The 22,417-nt window shown below is 41.2% G+C and overlaps 1 pseudogene; it reads left to right on the plus strand.

Annotated features, from left to right (window-relative positions):
• LOC136577876 (nuclear pore complex protein Nup205-like) overlaps nucleotides 1-13,239 on the plus strand; it is a 51,508-nt pseudogene extending 38,269 nt beyond the window's left edge.
• The last annotated feature ends 9,178 nt before the right edge of the window (nucleotides 13,240-22,417 follow it).

Below are 22,417 nucleotides of genomic sequence, written 5' to 3' on the forward strand. Positions count from 1 at the left end.
ATTCATTGTGCGAACTTTAAATGGTCTTGGCACTAAAGTATAATAAATAGCCCCAGTTGCCAAGACAAGAAAACCACTAATTAAGCAGATTCTATAATGCAATATAGATTTTTTTGCAATTAATGCACTTACTAAAGAACTTATTTCAGTATGGATTATACTCTTTTAAAGTCTCCTATTAATCATCTTATCTTCTTTAGGGCACCTTGACATGGCACTTCAGGATTTGTTTACTCAACGCAAAGAACTAGCAAATTGATCAATGATTCCTGAGTTACTCAATCAGAAGGCAAATTGTCTAAAGCAAAGCCATTTCATATATATAATTTCTTTCTTTTGGTGTGGATCTATAGCGGATTTTACCTCTACAATTTTAATTGAATTCAAAATCTGCAAGAAATCAGCTATGTGTGAATGCACTCTTAGGGTGGCTTCACACAAGACGCGTGCAAAAACACGCTTCTATTAGAACCAGTGCATTCTCTATTTGTGTGTGCACATGTTCGTGCTTTACAGGCATGTGCCTACAAAGATAGGACATGCATGCACCACAGGGAATGCACGCATTGCCTTCAATGAAGCTGCGGCTGCTGCCAGCAGCTCCTTTGAACACAATGGTCTGCTGGCACCCCTGAATTGTTTTTCAGGGAAGAGCTTTACATATAAGCTCTTCCCTGAAAAACAAGAATTTTAGTGCAAAAAAAAAAATACCTGTCCACCGCTGCCATGTCCCTGCAGGGATGAAGACCACATGTGCCGCATGCAGAAGTTGTTTCCTTTATCCCCGCGAGGAAAAAGAATTCCCTGCTGCACCTGCCACATCTGTGACAGATGCAGCAAAGGAATTCTTCATCCCCACAGGGAATGAAGAATTCCCCGCCACAGCTGTCACATGACAGCTGCAGTAGGGGATCCAGCTGCCGGAATTCTATAATTGTTTTTCAGGGAAGGGCCTAAAATATAAGCCCTTCCCTGAAAAATAAGGAAAAGTGGTGTTGAAAATAAGAAAATTGTACCTTCCTTCAGCTGCCGGGGCTCAGACGCGTCCTCTCTGCGCTGTCTCCAGCTCTTCAAAGCAGTTCTTTCAGTAGGCGGAGATTTAAAATCCACGTCTGCAGAAAGAGCTGCTTCTGATTGGCTGATAGCTCTTTTGCTTCTGATTGGCTGAGGCGCTCAGCCAATCACAGGCAGCTCTCGCTGAATAATTGACAGGTGAGAGCTGCCTGTGAATCAATGAGTGCCTCTGCCAATCAGAAGTAGCTCTTTCAGCAGCCGGGGATTTTAAATCCCCGGCTGCTGAAAGAACTACATTACAGAGCCTAGGGACAGTGCAGAGAGGACGCGATGAAAAAAATAATATATATATATATATATATATATATATATATTTTTTTTTTTTTTTTTGAAACTGTGAAAAAGTAGAGAAAAAGTAAATCTATTACAATTTGGTATTGGCATAATCGTACTGGTCTGTAGAATGGCTTTAATATATTTATACTGCTCTTACGCAGATTTTTTAAATCTTGCCACTAGAAAAAATGGGATAAAAATTAGATAAATGAAGAATACAGTTCATCCTGCAAAAAACAAGGCCTTCTAGAGCTATGACAATGGAAAAATAAAATTAATATGGCTCTTGGAATGTGGCAACACAAAAGCAAACCTTTAAGAAGAAAATATTTTTTAAATGTACAAAAATAGCAAAACATAAAAAAACGATAAACTTGGTGTCACCAGAATCATGCTGACTCAGAGAATAATGTTTTCACATTATTTATTCTGCACACTGAACGCCGTTAAAATAAAATCCAAAAAACAAATGGCAGAATTTCTTTTTTTCCCCTCAATCTCCCTACAAATTTTTTTTTACAAAAGTTATGCAATACATTATATATATCCAAAAATGAGACCCATCAAAAAGTACAACTTGTCCTGTAAAAAACAAGCCCTCATATGGCTGGGTCAATGGAAAAATGAAAAAGTTATGGCTCTTGGAACGCGACTGCAAAATTAGTTGAAATTAAATGATTGGCCCATTTAAAAAAAACCTGCCCCGGTGGGTCTGACACGTTGGTAAGAAACCTACCACTGAAGGAGTTAAAGGGGTTGTCCTGCGGCAGCAAGTGGGTCTATACACTTCTGTATGGCCATATTAATGCACTTTGTAATGTACATCGTGCATTAATTATGAGCCCTACAGAAGTTATAAGAAGTTTTTCACTTACCTGCTCCGTTGCTAGCGTCCTCGTTTCCATGGAGCCGACTAATTTTCGGCGGCTAATGGCCAAATTAGCCGCGCTTGCGCAGTCCGGGTCCTCTTCTTTTCTCAATGGGGCCGCTCGTGCAGGATGCCGGCTCCATGTAGCTCCGCCCCATCACGTGCCGATTCCAGCCAATCAGGAGGCTGGAATTGGCAATGGACCGCACAGAAGCCCTGCGGTCCACCGAGGGAGAAGATCCCGGCGGCCATCTTCAGCAGGTAAGTAAGAAGTCACCGGAGCGCGGGGATTCAGGTAAGCGCTCTCCGGTGTTCTTTTTTAACCCCTGCATCGGGGTTGTCTCGCGCCGAACGGGGGGGGGGGGGGGGGGGTTGAAAAAAAAAAAAACGTTTCGGCGCGGGACAACCCCTTTAAAGGGATTAATTTATCTGAAATCTTCTGTCTATAGAACACAGCTTTACTTAGATATAAAATTTCAAGCTATTTTCCCACATTGCTTATCCTCCTGGATGCAGACATGTATACAGAGCACAAGTCAGCTTATCATACTTTTCAATGCTGAAGACTATACAGAAAGTTTTCTACAAAACTGAACAGGCATGTGGTCACATGGAAAAGTCACATGACCATTGTATCGTGCTCTGTGTGAAGCTTTCTAAAAAATGTATTGACTAGGCTTTAATGGGCTGCAAGGAAGGTGGATAAAAGGGGTGATTGAGCTTGAATTTTTAGTAGCTCTATATTGACAGGTGGTGTCATGTCTGCCGGGCGCACCTCGCCACAGCACAGACGCAGAGTGACGTTCACACAGAATGCAAACAGAAAACCAGAACTATGCTGGATAGTGAACACCACTCAACGAACTATAAGATGGAAAAACCTGTCCCTTACCTAACAGGGAAGTGAGGAGACCCAGCCTACAAGCAGAGTCATTGTCCTGATAAGAACAGCCCCGCTGTCTTCTCATGGGCCCTGACTATCCCTTGCAGAAAAACCCTGGAGAGGTGCACTGACACAGCAAAACAAAACAATAAAGGTTACAGATAACAACAGAAATGAACACCACTACTTATCTGAATATGGCAGAATATCACCCAGCATAGAGCTATTCCAATCATTCCTCTTAAGAATTGAAATCAACAGCAAGGAGAAGAGGTATGGTAGGAATATAAAGCTCTCCACACTTGCTGATTGGTAGAGCAGCCAGCAATCTCTGCACAATGTGTATTAACCTTGCTCTGCATAGTAACAAGGTGGCGGGTCAGGCCCTGTGTTGTGGCCACCACGTGACTGTACCTCCCCTCCAAGGAAGGGCCTCTGGACACTTATTACCTGGTTTACCAGGATTCCTTTTATGGAAGTTCCTAATTAATCAGTCCTCATTCTCCTCAGCCATTGGAACCCATGTCCTCTCCTCAAGACCGTACCCTCACCAATGCAACACATACTGTAGAGAGTTCCTGACTCGTCGAGAGTCAATGATGTGGCTGACTTGAAATTGAAGATTTCCATCCACCAACACCAGAGAAGGAGGGGATGACCCAAGTATCGGATTTACTACTTTTTTAAGTAGGGACTTGTGGAACACATTACTGAACTTTAATGAGCTTGGAATCTTTAATCTAAAGAACACCAGATAATGTTCTCCATGATCTTAAAAGGACTAATAAAACATTGACCCAACTTAAAGAATGGTTGTTTAAGCTTGATGTCCTTGGTAGACAACCAGACTAAATCACCCACTTGAAAACCAACCCCCCTCTGACAAATTGTTATCTGCCCCCCTCTTATAGCTTCTTATCTATCTTTTAAGATTTCTCTGGACTTCTTCCCAGACTGCCTCAAGGCTGGACAAAAATTTCTTTTCCCGGGGCACCTCCGATATAGATTTAGTGAATGAACTAAAACATGGATGGAAACCATAATTGCAAAAAAAAAGGAGATGTGCCCGTAGACTCTGAAGATCTATTGTTCGGAGCAAATTCTGCTAAAGGTAAATATCCCGACCAGCATTCTTGATTATAAGAAACAAATCATCGCAGGTACTGTTCAAGACTCTCGTTACACCTCTCTGTCTGACCATTTGTCTCAGGATGGTAAGCAGGTGAAAAGACAGCTGTATACCTAACTGATGACACACTAAACGCCAGACCCCAGATACAAACCCCTTGAACAGAGGCAATATTAGATGATACCCCATGTAACCAAAGAACATGAGCTATGAACAACTTAGCCAACTTTTTAGCATTAGGTAGACTAGGCAGAGCAACTAAATGACAGATCTTGCTGAAACGATCCATCACCACCCAGATAACAGTGTTCCCCAGCAAGGAAGGTAAGTCAGTGATGAAATCCATGGACAGATGTGACCAGGGTCTCTCTGGTACCGATAGAGGCAACAGTTTACCCGCTGGGAGATTGTGAAGTGATTTGGCTCTAGCAGAGACCTTGCATGCAGAAGCAAAACAAAAAACATGTCTCAAAGATGGCCACCAAAAAATTTTTATTTACTAGCTTCTGAGTATTATTAATGCATGGATGATCTGCCAGGACAGAACTATGCATATCAGAGAGTACCTGAAATCTCAGATGTTTTGGGACAAAAAGCTTCCACTCTAGCTGTATAAGAATAGGAGCAGTAGCAAAACACCTCTTTAAAGTCTCAAATGCATGAATCGTTTTCGGAGACTATTTAGAAGAAAAGGAGCCTTTCTTTGTCATATCAGTCAAAGGTTTGACCCATTCCGAAAACCCCGTATGAATTTACGATAATAGATTGTGAACCCCAAGAATCTTTGAAGTGCCTTCAAGTTCTCAGGCTGAACCCAGTCCAAAACAGCTCGGACCTTACCAGGGTCCATCTTAAATCCATTTGGGGTTATGATATGCCCCAGAAAGGCAGAAAGGTAATCTCCTGTGTGGAGAAAGTACACTTTTCCCTCTTGGCAAAAAGATAGTTTTCCCGAAGAGCTTGGAACACCCGTCGAATATGCAAAATATGGCAATCATGCTCAGCGGATAAAATAAGAATATCATCCAAATAAACCAACACAAAACATCCAATGTATTTTGTAAGTACCTCATTTATAAAAGCTTGGAACACTGCAGGGGCATTGGTCAAACCGAAAGGCAATACAAGATTTTCAAAATGGCCTCTCTGATCTGTATTAAGTTGTATGCCCCCCGCAAGTCCAACTTAGAAAACCAGCGGGCACCCATTAGCTGGCTAAAGAAATCATGAAAGGTGCACTGACACAGCAAAACAAATTAGTAAAGGTAACAGAAAACAGAAATGAACACCACTATTTATCTAAATATGGAAGAATATCACCCAGTATAGAGGCACCAACCTACTTTAATCATTTCTCTTAAGAACTGAAATCAACAGCACGGGGAAGAGGGCGGGGTAGAAATATAAAGCTCTCAACACTTGCTGATTGGTAGAGCAGCTAGCAATCTCTGCACAAACTGCATCAACCCTTGCCCTGGATAGTAACAGGCTGATGCGTTAGACCCTGTGTCGTGGCCACCATGCCACGACGCTGTTGCAACTGACAAGCCATGACAGGTGGTCTTATTTTCTATAAACAAGTCATTTGTAGTAGAATAAAATAAGTATTTGTAACTCAGAACACCAACAAATTACTAAATACACTACCGTTCAAAAGTTTGGGGTCACCCAAACAATTTTGTGTTTTCCATGAAAAGTCACACTTATTCACCACCATGCGTTGTGAAATGAATAGAAAATAGAGTCAAGACATTGACAAGGTTAGAAATAATGATTTGTATTTGAAATAACATTGTTTTTACATCAAACTTTGCTTTCGTCAAAGAATCCTCCTTTTGCAGCAATTACAGCATTGCACACCTTTGACATTCTAGCTGTTCATTTGTTGAGGTAAGCTTGAGAAATTGCACCCCACGCTTCTAGAAGCATCTCCCACAAGTTGGATTGGTTGGATGGGCACTTCTGGCGTACCATACGGTCAAGCTGCTCCCACAACAGCTCAATGGGGTTCAGATCTGGTGACTGCGCTGGCCACTCCATTACCGATAGAATACCAGCTGCCTGCTTCTGCTGTAAATAGTTCTTGCACAATTTGGAGGTGTGTTTAGGGTCATTGTCCTGTTGTAGGATGAAATTGGTTCCAATCAAGCGCTGTCCACTGGGTATGGCATGGCGTTGCAAAATGGAGTGATAGCCTTCCTTATTCAGAATCCCTTTTACCCTGTACAAATCTCCCACCTTACCAGCACCAAAGCAACCCCAGACCATCGCATTACCTCCACCATGCTTAGCAGATGGCGTCAGGCATTCTTCCAGCATCTTTTCATTTGTTCTGCGTCTCACAAACGTTCTTCTTTGTGATCCAAACACCTCAAACTAGGATTCATCCATCCACAACACTTTTGTCCAGTCTTCCTCTGTCCAATGTCTGTGTTTTTTTGCCCATCTTAATCTTTTTCTTTTATTGGCCAGTCTCAGATATGGCTTTTTCTTTGCCACTCTGCCCTGAAGCCCAAAATCCCGCAGCCGCCTCTTCACTGTAGATGTTGACACTGGTGTTTTGCGGGTACTATTTAATGAAGATGCCAGTTGGGTACCTGTGAGGCGTCTGTTTCTCAAACTAGAGACTCTAATGTGCTTATCTTCTTGCTTAGTTGTGCAACGCGGCCTCCCACTTATTTTTCTACTCTGGTTAGAGCCTGTTTGTGCTGTCCTCTGAAGGGAGTAGTACACACCGTTGTAGGAAATCTTCAATTTCTTAGCAATTTCTCGCATGGAATAGCCTTCATTTCTAAGAACAAGAATAGACTGTCGAGTTTCAGATGAAAGTTTTCTTTTTCTGGCCATTTTGAGCGTTTAATTGACCCCACAAATGTGATGCTCCAGAAACTCAATCTGCTCACAGAAAGGTCAGTTTTGTAGCTTCTGTAACGAGCTAGACTGTTTTCAGATGTGTGAACATGATTGCACAAGGGTTTTCTAATCATCAATTAGCCTTCTGAGCCAATGAGCAAACACATTGTACCATTAGAACACTGGAGTGATAGTTGCTGGAAATGGGCCTCTATTCACCTTTGTAGATTTTGCACAAAAAACCAGGCATTTGCAGCTAGAATAGTCATTTACCACATTAGCAATGTATAGAGTGCATTTGTTTAAAGTTAGGACTAGTTTAAAGTTATCTTCATTGAAAAGTACAGTGCTTTTCCTTCAAAAATAAGGACATTTCAATGTGACCCCAAACTTTTGAACGGTAGTGTAAGTAGAAACAATCTTTATCAAACAAGATTGGGAACCTAAATGTTACGATGGTGACACTTTAATGTGCACATTAGTTCAGTCTGGAATTTAACTTTGTATAATATAGATTATAAATTAATTGTATCAGGGTTACAATTAATTTATAATCTATATTATACAAAGCCACAGTCTATGGACTGTGGCTTGTATTGCAGCTCATCGCCATTCAAATGTATGTGGCGGGCCCCATGGTAAAGAGTGGCACAAATGGAAAAAAAAAGACCAATTATGAATTTCATTATTGGAATGTGGTACCTGGCGCCCACCAGACTGAGTGCCATTTTAATTCGAACCTCTTATTCCAACCTCCAAGACTTCTCAGGAGCAGCACCAGTCCTCTGGAATGCACTACCCAAAACTATCCGCACAACCCGTAATTCAGAAAACTTCAAGCATGCCCTAAAAACACACCTCTTTAGGGAGGCATACCATATCCCCTAAACCAAACCACTTTGTACTCCGCCTGTAAACGTGCTCCCTGTCCTAGTGGCTGCAACCCTGCTAGCTGCCATCAACCGCCCACTGCAGTCACACCAATTCAGCCACCACATGGCTTAATGTCTGACCATTGTTTGTGTATAGAATCCCACACTCTCCACCTCACCATACCGTGCACATCTCCAGCCACTTCACCTTTTTATCACCCCATTACTTGTAGTATGTAAGCTCGTTGGAGTAGGACCCTTACATCTACTGTTTCCATCAACTGATTACTATGTATCCGTTGTTTTTGTATTTTTGTACTTTTGTCTTTCTGTATCCCCCTGTTTTTGTAAACGCTGCGGAATATATTTAGCACTATATAAATAAAGATTATTATTATTTACTTTAATGTCTTAGGAGGAAAGCTGGAGGTTCAGATGTGCTAGGTGACACAGGGTCGGTTTTGTAACCTTGGGGAGCTCTATATAGGGCAGCACACTTGACTTTGGGTTACATTAGGGACAGCTCAATGGCAGCCCTGAGCCAGCAGCTGCAGATAGAATAGCTGCTCTGCACCACAGTAACATTTCCTACTTCCTGTAATACTATGTACTCATAACAAGCATTCTGAACACAGTAATTTTTGCAAGTGTGTGATGAATAAGTAAAGACCTCCAGAGAACTATTTTGTGTGTTTAGTGTGGATTTCGTAAATGCTTCATATTTTTTAGTCTTTAGATAATAAAAGTTAAATTTCCGAAAGGGCTTCATGTAACAACTCTGTATTTCTGATTTACAACAGAGCCCTCGGTTTTCTTACAGTAGTGGACATTTCTGTGATTAATTGAACAATTATCTTCTGCATTTCTTTCAGTCTTCCAGTAAGTGACTTATCAAACATCACCTCATTTCTAAGCAACTTTGCCAACATAACTAATGAATCAAGTGCAGATACTCAAGGTTTGTTACAAATGAAATAATCATTTTATACCCGGGTCAAACTGTGATTGATCTGGACACACAGGCACTAACGTCATGTTACTTTAGATGTTACAGCCATCACACACTTTCCTTTGGTTGATAAATTGCATTTGAGGAATGCTTTCCCTTACATTTTTTAGCTTTTTTAGACCAAGTTTTTTTAAGTTTTAACCCCTTCAGGATATGGCCTATTTTGGGCTTAAGAATGCAACGATTTGGGGGGAATTTTTATTTTTCAAAAGACCCAACTTTTATATTTTTCTGTTGACATGGTAATATGAGAACTTGTTTTTTCTGTGACAATCTGTTGTTTTTATTGGTATGATTTTTAGGTAGATATAATGTATTACATAACTTTTATACAAACTTTGGATGGGAGGGAGAAAAAACACCTCAATTCTGCCATTGTTTTCTGCATTTTTTTACAGCGTTAGGGTGCCTGCACACGAACGGAATTTCCAGCGCGTTATTTTAGGCACATTATCTGCCCCAGACCGCAGCCAATATACTCCTATGAGGATCCGCAGTTGTCCCCAGACGGACAGATTTGTATCGCGTTTTTTCACGCGCGTGAAAAAATCTGCGACCTGTTCTAATTTGGGTCGGATTCTGCGCGTGAAGCCTCCAATACAAGTGAATGGGTGCGTTTTTTCACGCAGTACATCCGCAGTGCAGCTGCGGATGGAGTCACTGGTTGCTATGACTACAGGAAGTAGGCATGGTAGGAGGCGTCCCAACACACAGCAGAGCTTCACAGGCAAATTTGTAGAGGGAGATAGGTAGTATTTCTTACCAATGCAGGATGTAAGAATGCAAAATCTGTAGTAATGAATTCCTCTTGTGAATTTTTTTGCAGTGACTGAAATAAAGTCACGCTGGAGAAGCGCCGGAAAAAAGTTACATGGATCAACCATGCCCACAAAGACATCTACTCACCGGGTGAAAGCATGTTGCCAGAATAATTTAACTGTGCTCGCACAAGCAAGAGGGACAAAACGGAGTCTGGGTGTTGGTTTTTAAGCTGTTTTCCAAGGAATGGGCAGTTCTCTAGGGGTTGGGTTTACAATAAGGGGTGTCTGCTGGTTTTTCTGCGCGTTTTTTCCGCAACACATCCGCGTATATCCGCGCGTGATTTTTCACGCATCCGCACCTATCCGCAAGCACATTTAGGTACCATACGCATGTGAAAATCCGCTAGCGGAATCCGGAACGCTCGTGTGCAGGCGGCCTTAAGCATGCAGCAAAAATGAAATGATAATTTTTTTCTGCATGTTAGTGCAGTTATGACAATGCCAAAATAATATTTTTGGGATTTTTCCACTTTTGCATAATAAAACCCCCTCTTTAGAACTTCTGTTTTTTGGCATCACTATGTTAGTGTAGAAACCTTCATTCTTCTAGTCGTAGAGGATGCCACTTGTTGCTGTCACAGTCCTGAGTATTAATAGATCATGGGAGAGATCTCTGTATTGTCCCCTGATATATCCATGCAGTGTTGTTAAGTCACCCCTCAGCCAACTTTTTTCTAAAGTGAATAACCCCAGTTTTGATAATCTTTCTGGGTATTGTAGTCCGCCTATTTCATTTATAAATTTAGTTGCCCGCCTTTGAACTTGCTCAAGCTCTGATATGTCTTTCTTGTGTAACAATGCCCAATTCCATGTGTGGTCGTACCAGTGACTGGTTGAGAAAGAACAATGTTGTCGTCATGTGCCCCTAGACCTCTTTTGATGCACCCCATTATCCTATTTGCTTGGGCAGTAGATCCAGTTAAGTTTACAGTTAACTAAAATCCCCAAGTTATTTTCCATTTCAGTGTTTCCCATTTGTCATGTTGACTTGTATTTCCTTGCCCATGTTCATAACCTCACATTTATCATTGTTAAATCCAGATCTATTTGTAACCACATTCTGTCCTCTCTTGTTAATTACTTTGCAAAATCTTGTACCATCTGCAACAATTGATATATTACTGTGCAATCCTTTTACCAGGTCATTAATAAATACATTAAAAAGAATATGGCCCAATACTGACCCCTGCGGTACCCCACTAGTAACGGTGACCCAATCAGAGAATGTATCATTAATAACCACTCTCTGCTTTCTATCACTGAGACAGTTACTTACCGACTTAAACACATTCTCACCTAAACCAAGCATTCACCATGAGGCAAAAGTCCACATCCTCAACTTGCTGATCACCTCTCTAGAAATGAAACAGCCCAACCTGGCCTTGTACCTGCTGGGGTTTGAGCTGAGGAAACAAGTCAGTACAACGAGCTTCAAGATTCAGGAGTCTTGGGCTTCCAGCAGACGTGTCTGCATTTCACCTTGGACATGCTTAAGAAAGGAACTGAACTGATGGAAGGACGGGGCTGGTGGCTGTAGTGGAGTCCCTGCACCTTGCTAAGCTTTGCTATCAGATCATCTATCAGCTCTGTGCCTGTGTAGACACCTCTGGACCTACAATGCGATATCTCCATACTAGTCAGGATTTCTTGGTTACCTAACTTCACCACCTGCTGTTTTCCGTGGAAGCTAATGTTGAATGTGGTATGGAAGATGACAGTTGGAATGTCAATGCTTTTCTCCACTTTGACACATCCTCTAATGTTCACGAAAAATGCTCAGCATCCTGGACTTTATTAACTTCACACAGGAGATCCCTAAGCCACTTCAACTTGACTTCTTTGACCGCATCTCAATAGAGCAGGTCATCACCAACTGCGAGCACCAGGACTAAAACAGCCAGACTGTCTGCAACGCTAAACTCTTTCAGCGAGTTCTGGTTGCAGAAATCAACTCTCTTCAGGGATTGGCTGTGATCGGACAGAGGCCTTTACTGCTGGAGGAAATAAACACCATCTTGAGTATGCTGTGGAAAGAAACAAGATGTTCCAGTGTCTTCATGTCAAACGCCATGTGCTGGACTCCTGGAGGTCGTTGGTGGAGGTTATCCTGACTGCCTATCATCAGTATGTGATCCCAGCAGAGCAGAGACAGTTGATCATTAGGGATCTACTTCAGGACCTGCATAACAAGATTCTGGATGATGAACCAACTAACTGATGCCAGTTGTAGCCGGGGCTATGTTCACTCTCACCGTACACCTGAGCCACTACATATGCACTGAGCAGAAGCAGCAGATGAGTGCTCTGGGGGCCAACACATCACAGTATGTGCTCATGCTGGATGGATCCTTCACTGCTCCTATGGGAATGTACACCTTGTCTGCTGGATTCACCTCTATCAGAGACACCTCACTTCATATGATTCTCAGGAAGCTGCTGGAGTTTATTTTTAAGACAGATGGAGGATTGCAGACAGTATGAACACATCTGTATGGTGCATTGCTGTATTATTTGCAAATCGCCCAAAGACCAGATGAACCAGACATGCTTGAAGAAGCTAATAAGACCATGTGGGAGAGACTGACCACCCCAAAAGATGTATTCAGTAAGCTCCAGAGGGACAATCTTGCCTTATTCGAGACTTACGGGGTGGCCCTGATGGAGGTCATCTGCAGAAATTCCTGCGATGGATGTGAAATAGGCAGAATGTTGGCGCTCGCCCTGTTGGACAGCATTCTGCTGCATGCTGATGCTGCAGAACTCCCAGAACCTTCAGCAAATGGTAAGTCTTTTCACCCCCAGCCTGACGGAGAGCAGTGGCAGCAGCAGCCGAGATGCCTCCAGATTAGAACCCCAGACATTGCTGTTTCCCTCCTGGCTGCTCCCCAGTTTGGGCATTGTGTTGTCTCTGTTGAAGCAATGCTCCCGCGACTTCTTCACCTACTATGACATCCACCGGCAGAGCATCAGCAAACTTCAGAATGTGTTTGAAGAGTTTTGCTAGTCTGAGATGCCAGTCGGAGAAGATAAAATATCAACCACCCAGAAGTATTTGCTGGCACAGCAGAGGCTGGTGATGCTCATCAATAGCAGAGCAAAGCTGTTGTCCATCTGCTGCTATATCATAGAGACCTGCCTCTTCATGTTATGGCGCCACCTAGAGTATTACTTGCTTCAGTGCACTCCCAGAGACAGTCAGGACATGTTGTTCTCCAGCAGAAGATTCCAAGACACACTAAATAGCAACCGCAGTGCTGACCCCAGGGTGCAGAACAAATTAAGCCAGCAGAACATGGAAATGCTCCAGAGAGACGGTGCCAACCTCCTTGGCAAGTCCCTTCAGAAGAGACTGCTGGATATTGAGAGCATGTACTGTAAAGTGAGATCTCGGCGCAGCTTTATCCAGGCTCTGCTCTGGAGGATATGAGGTCTCCTAGGAGTATCCACAGCCTGATCCGCACTCAGAAAAAACAATCCAAATGTACACAATACATTTTCTACCTTATAAATTATGGACTTTTCCACATTTTCCAGAAAAATGTCACTTTTCTATTGTGCTCAATAACCATTAAAAACTTCTCTTTCATAAGATTGTAAAAAAAAAAAAAAAAATGACACATATGTGTGTTAAGTTGAACAAAGTTTTGAGTTTGTATTTTCAAATAATGTTTGTAATAGCTTTTCGGTCATTACAAGATATGTTCACTAGCTATATTTGTAGTTGATATGGAGACTCATGCGTCTGCAAAGACACAAAACACTAGATTTTTCAACCAAGGCTATTCCCAAAGTTGCTACTTTCTTTTTAGATGCCAAGTTGTATACTTTCATATAATGAGTGCTGTCATGTGCTTGCCTACTTTCAGGATTCTCCAAGTACCCAATCTAACACTGCCTCATTTACTGATATCTAAAGACTTATGTATAATGGAAACTTCATGGGTCTCAGCCAGGCCCTCTACATACTTTCCACTCAAACACAATCATCTACAAGCAGAAACAGTGAGAGAGCCCAGACAATTGGCCAGTTATTTGGCATACCGACTGACAGTAACTCCTGGTTCTGGAGACTACAGTAGGTACTGCCTGTGCTCATCAGTTTCTGTTCCCTACAGTTAATTAATGGTAGTTGTCTATTTTTCAGAAGCTTTTTGTTTAAAGATATTCATAAATCTTGTCCAGACGTCCAGTGGAGCCAATTACTGGATGCTACTGAAGCCAATGTTATATGGACAAATTCTTTGCACCCCACACTGCTGAAACTGAAAAATAAAATGAATAAGGTATGAAACCGCTCCACCCTACTGCTGTGTTTGCCACAAAGCCAAATTTTCCACAGACCTGAGCTAGCATATTTATGTAGTTTGGGTTGCAAACATGGAAATAGGTTTTGATGAAATGTAGAGGTTGGCTTCTGGTCATTATGTTAATTTGGTTTACTATGAAAGAATTAGTGGTTCTCTGTTGCTTTAAACTTTGTACAGCGAGATGCCCAGTGAGACAGGGAATCAGAAGTAGTCGGTGCTCCATATTGATGGCACAGTAGAGCTCCCACAGCAGACAGGGCACGATGCTATTACAACAGCTTCATCTCCTAAAGTGTAGAAGATGCAGTGGAGATACTGCTGACACCAAGAGCTACAAGGCTTGTTCATTATTGAGTCTGTTAACATGTTTAGGAGAATGTGGAGAGAAATATATACAGCTAGATTACCTGCTGGTACAGCTTGGCTGCCCACCATTTTCTTACTTGCTCCAGCCTCATTTGGACTGCAACATGTGAAGAGGAGGTGACTATATTTCTTCTGCCTGTGCACAGCAGTGCCATCTGCCCAGCCAAGTGCACTTCTTGAATTTTACATCTATGATGAGTGTTGTGACACTGGTAATAATACCAGCTGCCTCGGTGCCAGTGGGGAAACCAAAAAGGGATGCAGAGTAACCTTATGCAGGTAAACCAGTAATGGCCGGAAACATGGTGAAGTAGTTGGAGAGTGTCACCCTACAGCCTATGCCTAGTCTATGCTCAGCTCACCCCGGACTTACGTTTCAGTAACTCATAGGACCTTTAGCAGTCATTACAGTAAGAAATGTAGTGACAGAAAAAAAATTCCAGCACTCAAAAGAGCAGTGATCCTTTCGGCAATTCTGTAAACAGTCATTTATTAACTAATTGCAATGCGTTTCATCGCTTAACACGACTTTTTCAGGCAAAATAACAATACAGAATGTACAAACACTTTTATAGTGTTATATCAACTCACATGTTCCCACTTTGCAGCATCTCATCCTGACCGCTGATATCACTTCTGGGTTCGAAAAGCTGCCTGGGGATAGACGACGGGAGGGGGAGAAAGAGGAGTGGCTTTATGTCATGACGCTCTTATAAAATGCAACTACGTCCAGTGTGCATTTCAATGCCCGATCTCACTTCCTCACTGAATTACCATCACATGACCTATTCATTGTTGAATTAACCGTATGTTTATAATAATTATTTTGGAACATGTGCAGTGGATCTCTTCACAAACAATTAATAGTGACATTACCGCAGTCACCTTAGACCAATAAATATAAAATAAAACTCATTTGACCTATTACCTATATAGCCTATCTAGCTAATTAAACATAGTATAGTAACAATTATGGGTAAAATACACAAAAAATTATTAAAAGTGATTCAAATACACTCAAATAGAAAATTCTACAATGAATACTATCACAAATTATAAGTTGATCAATAAACTATAATGTTAATATATTACATAATATGAAATATATGTAAAACTCATATCAATACAATACTTATAATACAAATATGCTAAAGGCATATAATTAAAATCTCATAATTTTTCAAAAACTTCATTTAACTTTTCCGGTACCAGGGTCAAATTAAAAATCCAGAACATCTCCTTAGCTCGAAGGTCACTTATAGATTTGGTGTATAAATGTTCGAAAGGAGTTACACACAAACATGAATGATCACAGTTATGATAAACACTAAAATAACATAACACACTGTGTTAAGAAAATCCAATTTTTATGTTCCTTCTGTGTTTACACATATCCTTGTTCTTAGAGCATTGATTGTTCTTCCAATATAACGTTTACCGCAAGGGCATTCGAGTAGATAATCTACAAATTTGGTAACGCATGTCAGATGTCGTTTAATTTTTATTGTTTCGGTCGTATCTACCTTCACTGTCATTTCTTTATGTTGTATATGGAAACAACATTTACATTTTTATTTCCACCTTTGAACACACCTGGATACTCTATTTCCTTATCTTTAATCGCATGGGCGTTAGTTCTCTTCTTTTCTGCTCGAGGGCATGAGGGTGCTAATATGTTTTTTAAGGTTTTATTTCTACGAAAAATACATGTAGGGTTCTCAGGAAGATCCTGACTCAAATATGGATCATTTCTTAGAACTGACCGATTTTTTTTCAATATAGACTTAATTTGACTATAATCTGAGCTATAAATTTGTGGTAAATGTAGTTTGAATTTTAGACCTATACTCATTACTTTTTGTACCTGTCTTACTACTTTCCAAATGCTTATGGCTCTCACTTTCTTTTAATACTTTATTGTATGCAGAATCAATGATGGTTTTGGGGTATCCTTTTTCACGTAACCTCCTTTTTACAACCTCAGCTTGATGTTTAAAAGTATTTGTTTGAGAGCAGTTTCTTTTTACTCTACTTGGATTTCTAAAGTTGCCACCTTAAAAATTGGAAAATCAACATACCGTATGGCCAGCTAAGTAGCTGTTAGTGTCTACCGGCTTAAAATATGTCTTGGTGTCTACATTCTTGTTCTCAGAACTGATTTCTAAGTCTAAGAATACTATCTTTTCTCCACTTATCATATCTGTAAATTTTAGATTATACTCCTTGTGGTTTAGTTCTTCAATATACAATGACAGTTCTTCTTTTTCTCCTTTACATATAATTAGAATATCGTCAACAAATCTCTTGAACAGAATGATCCTTTTGTCTAAAAATCTATTTCGCTCAGAAATCCCCATAAACAGATTCGCGAAACTCGGGGCACATTTCGGCCCCATCACGGTTCAGATTATCTGCTTGTAAAATACCTGGTTGTAGGAAAAATAATTGTTGCTCAAAATAAAAGAGATTGCTTCCGAAATAAATTCTCTTTGATGCCATGTCAACTAAGAGTTTTTCACTGAGGCAGAGAGTGTCTATATAACCAAAATCTAAAGCCCTTAACAGTAATAGACAAACTAAAACTACAATACTTCATTAATAATGGTTAAATATCACGGGCCTACACAAACAGACTCACATATATCAAATATATATCCATATATATTGATTGATGTGGCTTGTGAAATTAGGGTTCTATAAAAGGAAAATTTGAGGGAGCTAATATAACTAACATACTAACTATTCTGTTTTCATCACTCTTCCATCTAAGCACCAGGAGCTTGTAAAGTCATTGACTTCACTTTAACCTAAATCCTGGAGATTTGGGATCCTGGATCATTTGTTTTTTTCTAAAAATAACCACTCTGATTACCTAGAAAATCACATGATACCCCATATCCACTATATTTCAGCTTAGAAACAATCTCAGTGATTATGTAACAACCTGTAAATGGTATAGATAGGGAAACTGTTTTCAGTAGCCACTAGAGGCATAGGGGTGGCCCAGTAGTACAGGATCAGATTATAGTTCACATAGTGGGCATGTTGTAGCTTCCAATCAGCACTTACTTTTATGTGCTGTTACTCTGCCCTGTAAGAACTGATAGAACAAAACTTGGTTGTACTGAACTCAGGCCTTTATAAAGAAGTTGACACAGTGAGACATGCCATTAATGTTCGTTTAGTGTGGGTCTGACTGCTGTGATCTTGCTGATCGCTAACACAAAGTGGCTGCAGTGATAGACCTGATGTATAACTTCAGCTCTGCTTGACTTTTTCCTAGCCCCATCAGGGCAACGTAGCAATGTGCTTTCTTAATACTGATGCTACTTTGTTCTAGCAAGCTGTGGGGTCACAGAGGTCAGATCAGACATTGGTGGTATATCCTCTCGAGATGCCATCGGTATCTTTAGTGATGCAACCCTTTAACAATACCACTTATACAGCTTCCTTGTTTTCTATAAAAGTCATGTGCATTAAAGAGTTTCCTTGGATTAAAAAAGGAATAGCCAGACAGCAGCAATTGTGATAGAATAAAAAGCCAACCATTGCCTGCAGTAACATAGTATGTTAGGCTGAAAAGAGACAATGTCCATCCAGTTCAGCATGTTCCACCCCCTGTTGATCCAGAGGAAGGCAAATTTAGCCCATTGTGGGGGAAAAATTCCTTTCTGACTCCATTATGGCTGTCAGAATAATCCCTGGATCAACGTTTAAAAGTTCCTACCTGACTCCAAGCCTGGATCAACAACCCTGCTGGTTATTTAATGTCTATATCCTGTAATATTATAACACTCTAAAAAGACATCTAGTCCCCTCTTAAACTCCTCTATGGATTTTGCCATCACCATGTCCTCAGGCAGAGAGTTCCACAGTCAAGAATCCCCTTCTGTGTTGGTGATGAGACCTTCTTTCCTCTAAATGTAGAAGATTCCCTATTGTTACATCACAGTCCTAGGTACAAACAGATCCTGGTAGAGATCCTTGTATTGTCTCCTAATGTTTTTAAACATAGTTATTTGGTCGCCCCTTAACCATCTTTTTTCCAGGGTGAGTAATCCCAATTTTGATAGCCTCTCTGGGTATTCCAGTGCTCTCATTCTGTTTATTAATTTAGTTGTCCTTCTTTGAATGCCCTCAAGCACTGCAACATCTTTCCTGAGAACAGGTGCCCAGAACTGTACACAGTATTCCATATGAGGCCTGACAAGTGCTTTATATAGTGGAAGAATAATGTTCTCACCCCTCCCCCCTATACCTCTTGTAATGAACCCTGAGACTTTATTTGCCTTTGCAGCAGCTGACTGGAATTGATTGCTCCAGCTAAGTCTACAGTCAACTAGTACCCCCAGGTCTTTTTCCATATCATCTTTCCCAAGCAACATGCCATTTAGTGTATATTGGTAAAATCTGTTTCTCCTGCCCATGTGCATGATCTTACTGTTATTTTCATTTGGGCAAGTGAGCACTTGGCCCACACAAACATTACCAAGCATAGGGAACAGCATTTGAAACAACCACCGATTAACACCTCTCCCTATCTTCTATAAAGGAAGACGACCGAGGACCCACCTGACCAGGGACATTGCCTCAATAGGGAGTGGCCCAGTCGTCTTTGGATCTGAGCCCTTGCTGCCCCAAGGAACCCATATATCCATGCTAGGATGCATATACATGCTAGCACTGACAGGGTCAACTGAGACAGGATATGAAGACACACAGAGCCATAATCAAACCATACAGCAGCTAATACGCAACCACTAGTGCAGATGTTAATGCTATAAATGCCAGGTATGTGTTGACATTTTGGCCAAAATATGGAAGCTAGCGGGCCACGTCATTAGTCTCAGCAATGCTACTAGGCTCTACACTAACCAGGAGTCCAGGGACATAACCAAACAAAACCACAAGACAGAAACTTTTCTTGTAGCCACCACATGAACCTGCTCACACAGCACAGAGAGGGAAATGAGAACAGAGAAAGCTGAACACACCCACACCTGGGAAGACAGCTTTTATGTGTACTGACCTGGAGTGATTGGCTGACTGGAGACACACACACGCCCAGCCAGTACAATCCCCACACCTGAGCAGGAAAGCTCCAGAGAACCTGTAGTAATACAAATCTCATGAGACAGATGTGACACTTACATTTATCGATATTGATATTTGCCATTTTTCTACCCAAGCCTCTAGTTTATCTAGGTCCATTTGCAGCTGTATATTGTCCTCAGTTGCATTAATTATCTTGTATAATTTTGTATCGCCTGCAAATATCAATATTTTACTGTGCAGTCCATCTATCAGGTCATTGATAAATATGCTGACAGAATGTGGCCTAATACTGAACCCTGTGGCACCCACTAGCAATAGTGACCCAATCAGAGTACAAACCATTTATTACCACCCTCTGCTTTCTATCTCCAAGCCAGTTATTTACCCAGCTACACACATTTTTGCCCAGATTGAGCTCTCTCATTTTATATATCAACTTATTATGCAGCATTGTGTCACATGCTTTAGAAAAATCCAGATATACGAGATCAATAGATTCTCCCAGGTCCAGCCTAGAACTTACTTAATTGTAGAAACTGATCAAATTGGTCTGATATGATTGACCCCTCATAAACCCATGCTGATGAGGTGTTATACTATTGTTTTCCTTGAGGTATTCTAGGATGGCATCTCTCAGAAACTCCTCGAATATTTTTCCAATTATTAAAGCGAGAGTTACTGGCCTGTAGTTACCAACTTCTTTTCTTAACCCCTTTTTGTTTATTGGAACCACATTGGCAGTATGCCAATCCAGTGGTACAACCTGTCTGAATAGAGTCCCTACATATAAGAAATAACGGTTTATCACATGACTTAATTCCTTTGGAACCCTTGGGTGTATTCCATCTGGGCCCAGCAATCTGTCAATTAAATTTTTTTTTTTAACGACTCTGCACTCCTGCATTAGGCAGGTGATATTTAGTACCCCATAATAATTACTTCATTGTGGTTTAACACCTTTTCTATTTGCCTTAATAATAAGTCTTCTGGTTTTTTTGGTGGCCTATAGAAAACCCCTATCAGGATTTAAACCTAGAGATTCCACATTTTCGTCTCTTACACCTATAACTCCTTGTAGCCTCGGCATTAGGTAGGATTTAACATACAGATATACCCCTCCCCCTTTCTGGTTCCAACTGTCTCTTCTGAAGAGATTGTAACCTTGTAAATTCACTGCCCAATTGCACTTATCATCAAGCCATGTTTCCGTTATTCCTACTATATCGCAGTTTTCTTCAGACATTCTCGTTTCAAGCTCACCCACTTTACTGCTCAGACTTCTTGCATTTGTTACCATACAATTTATATGGTTGTTAAAATTTGTATTCATTATGCTACTCATGGTTCTTTCAGCTGCTCTGTCAATTCTAACTGTACTAACCTCACTCGAACCCCATTCCTATTACTTGGCCCCAGGTCACTGTCTACACTGTCTTCTCCCTATCTCTTTGGTTCCCCTCCCAGTTCCAAGTTTAAACAGACCTCCAACAGTCTAGCCATCTTCTTCCCCAGCACAGCAAATCAATCCAGTTTTCCAGGAATCCAAACCCCTCTTGCTTACCCCAACTCTGGAACCACTTATTTACCTCCCTAATCTCCTGCTGCCTTCCTGGTGTGGCTCGTGGTACAGGTAACATTTCCAAGAAAAATTCTTTGGAGTTCCTCGCCCAAAGCTTAGATCCCAGGTCCCTGAAATTGTTTTTGAGGTGCCTCCATGGACTTTGTCATTGGTGCCAATGTGTACCATGACCATTGGATCCTCACCAGCCCCTCCCAGTAATCTGTCAACCTGATCAGCGATGTGTTGAACTCAAGCATCAGGAAGACAACACACTGTTCGACAATCTCAGGCTTTGTGGCAGATTGTCCTGTCTGTCCCCTTTATAAATGAGTCCCCCACCATTAGAACCTGTCAAGCCTGCCCTGCTCTCCCCGTCCCCTTCGTACTAGAGCAGTCATCTCCCAGGTGGCCAGAGGGCATGTCGTGCTGCAGCCGTACTAACCTTGTAATTGCGTTGCCCTCATCTGTCAACTTTTAAACCTTTTTGGAGTGTGCCAGTTCAGGACTAGCCTACCTTGTTCTCTTCCTAATACCCCTTCTAATTGCCACCCAGCTAGCTGCCTGCGCATCCTGTTCTCTTGCACTACCATTCTTCCCCACATCTACACCAGCAAGTGCCTGCTCAGTGTTGCCAGCCACTCATTTAGATCCAGGAAATGGTCTTCCAAATGTGCAACATGCATGCATCTTGCGCAACAGTATACACCCTCGATCGGCTAATCAAGGACTGCATACACTGCACAAGTAGCACACTGGACAGCAGTGGTCACATGGGTAGAAGGACACATTATTGCTGCAGCAAAGTAAACAAAGACTGGTAGGGACCACTGGAACATCAGCACGCTGGAGTGGCAGCGGCGGTTAACAGCTGAGTAATTACTATTTTTTGTCTCACATTTCTTGCTGTCAAGTTATTTTTTTTAAATCCTAGACAACCCCTTTAATGTAGTCACAGAAACTAAAATTGTAATAAAATAATAGATATTTAATATTGCAATATTTAACCAACACAGATTCTTTTGTGCCTTATATGATATTAATGATATTAACATTTGCATCTTTAGGGCGTTCTGAACAATACTCTTGTCAGTGGGTTTCTACAGGAATTTCTTCACATGAACACTACTGATCTATCTAAAAAATTAACTCCTGCTGGTAAGTGACGGTGCTTCCAATCATATTGTATCTGCAACATGAGAACAGATGACAGACAGTTTAATTGTTAAAAGATGAGAGATTCAGTGCAAAATGAAATTAGCAAGTTGGAAATGTAGCAATGTTCAGAAGTGCAGTATTGTATTTGTTCACTAGAAGGCGCCGTTAACCACAGAAAGTGCAACAAT

Source organism: Eleutherodactylus coqui, chromosome 8 (assembly GCF_035609145.1).
Source record: "Eleutherodactylus coqui strain aEleCoq1 chromosome 8, aEleCoq1.hap1, whole genome shotgun sequence".
Lineage (NCBI taxonomy): Eukaryota > Metazoa > Chordata > Amphibia > Anura > Eleutherodactylidae > Eleutherodactylus > Eleutherodactylus coqui.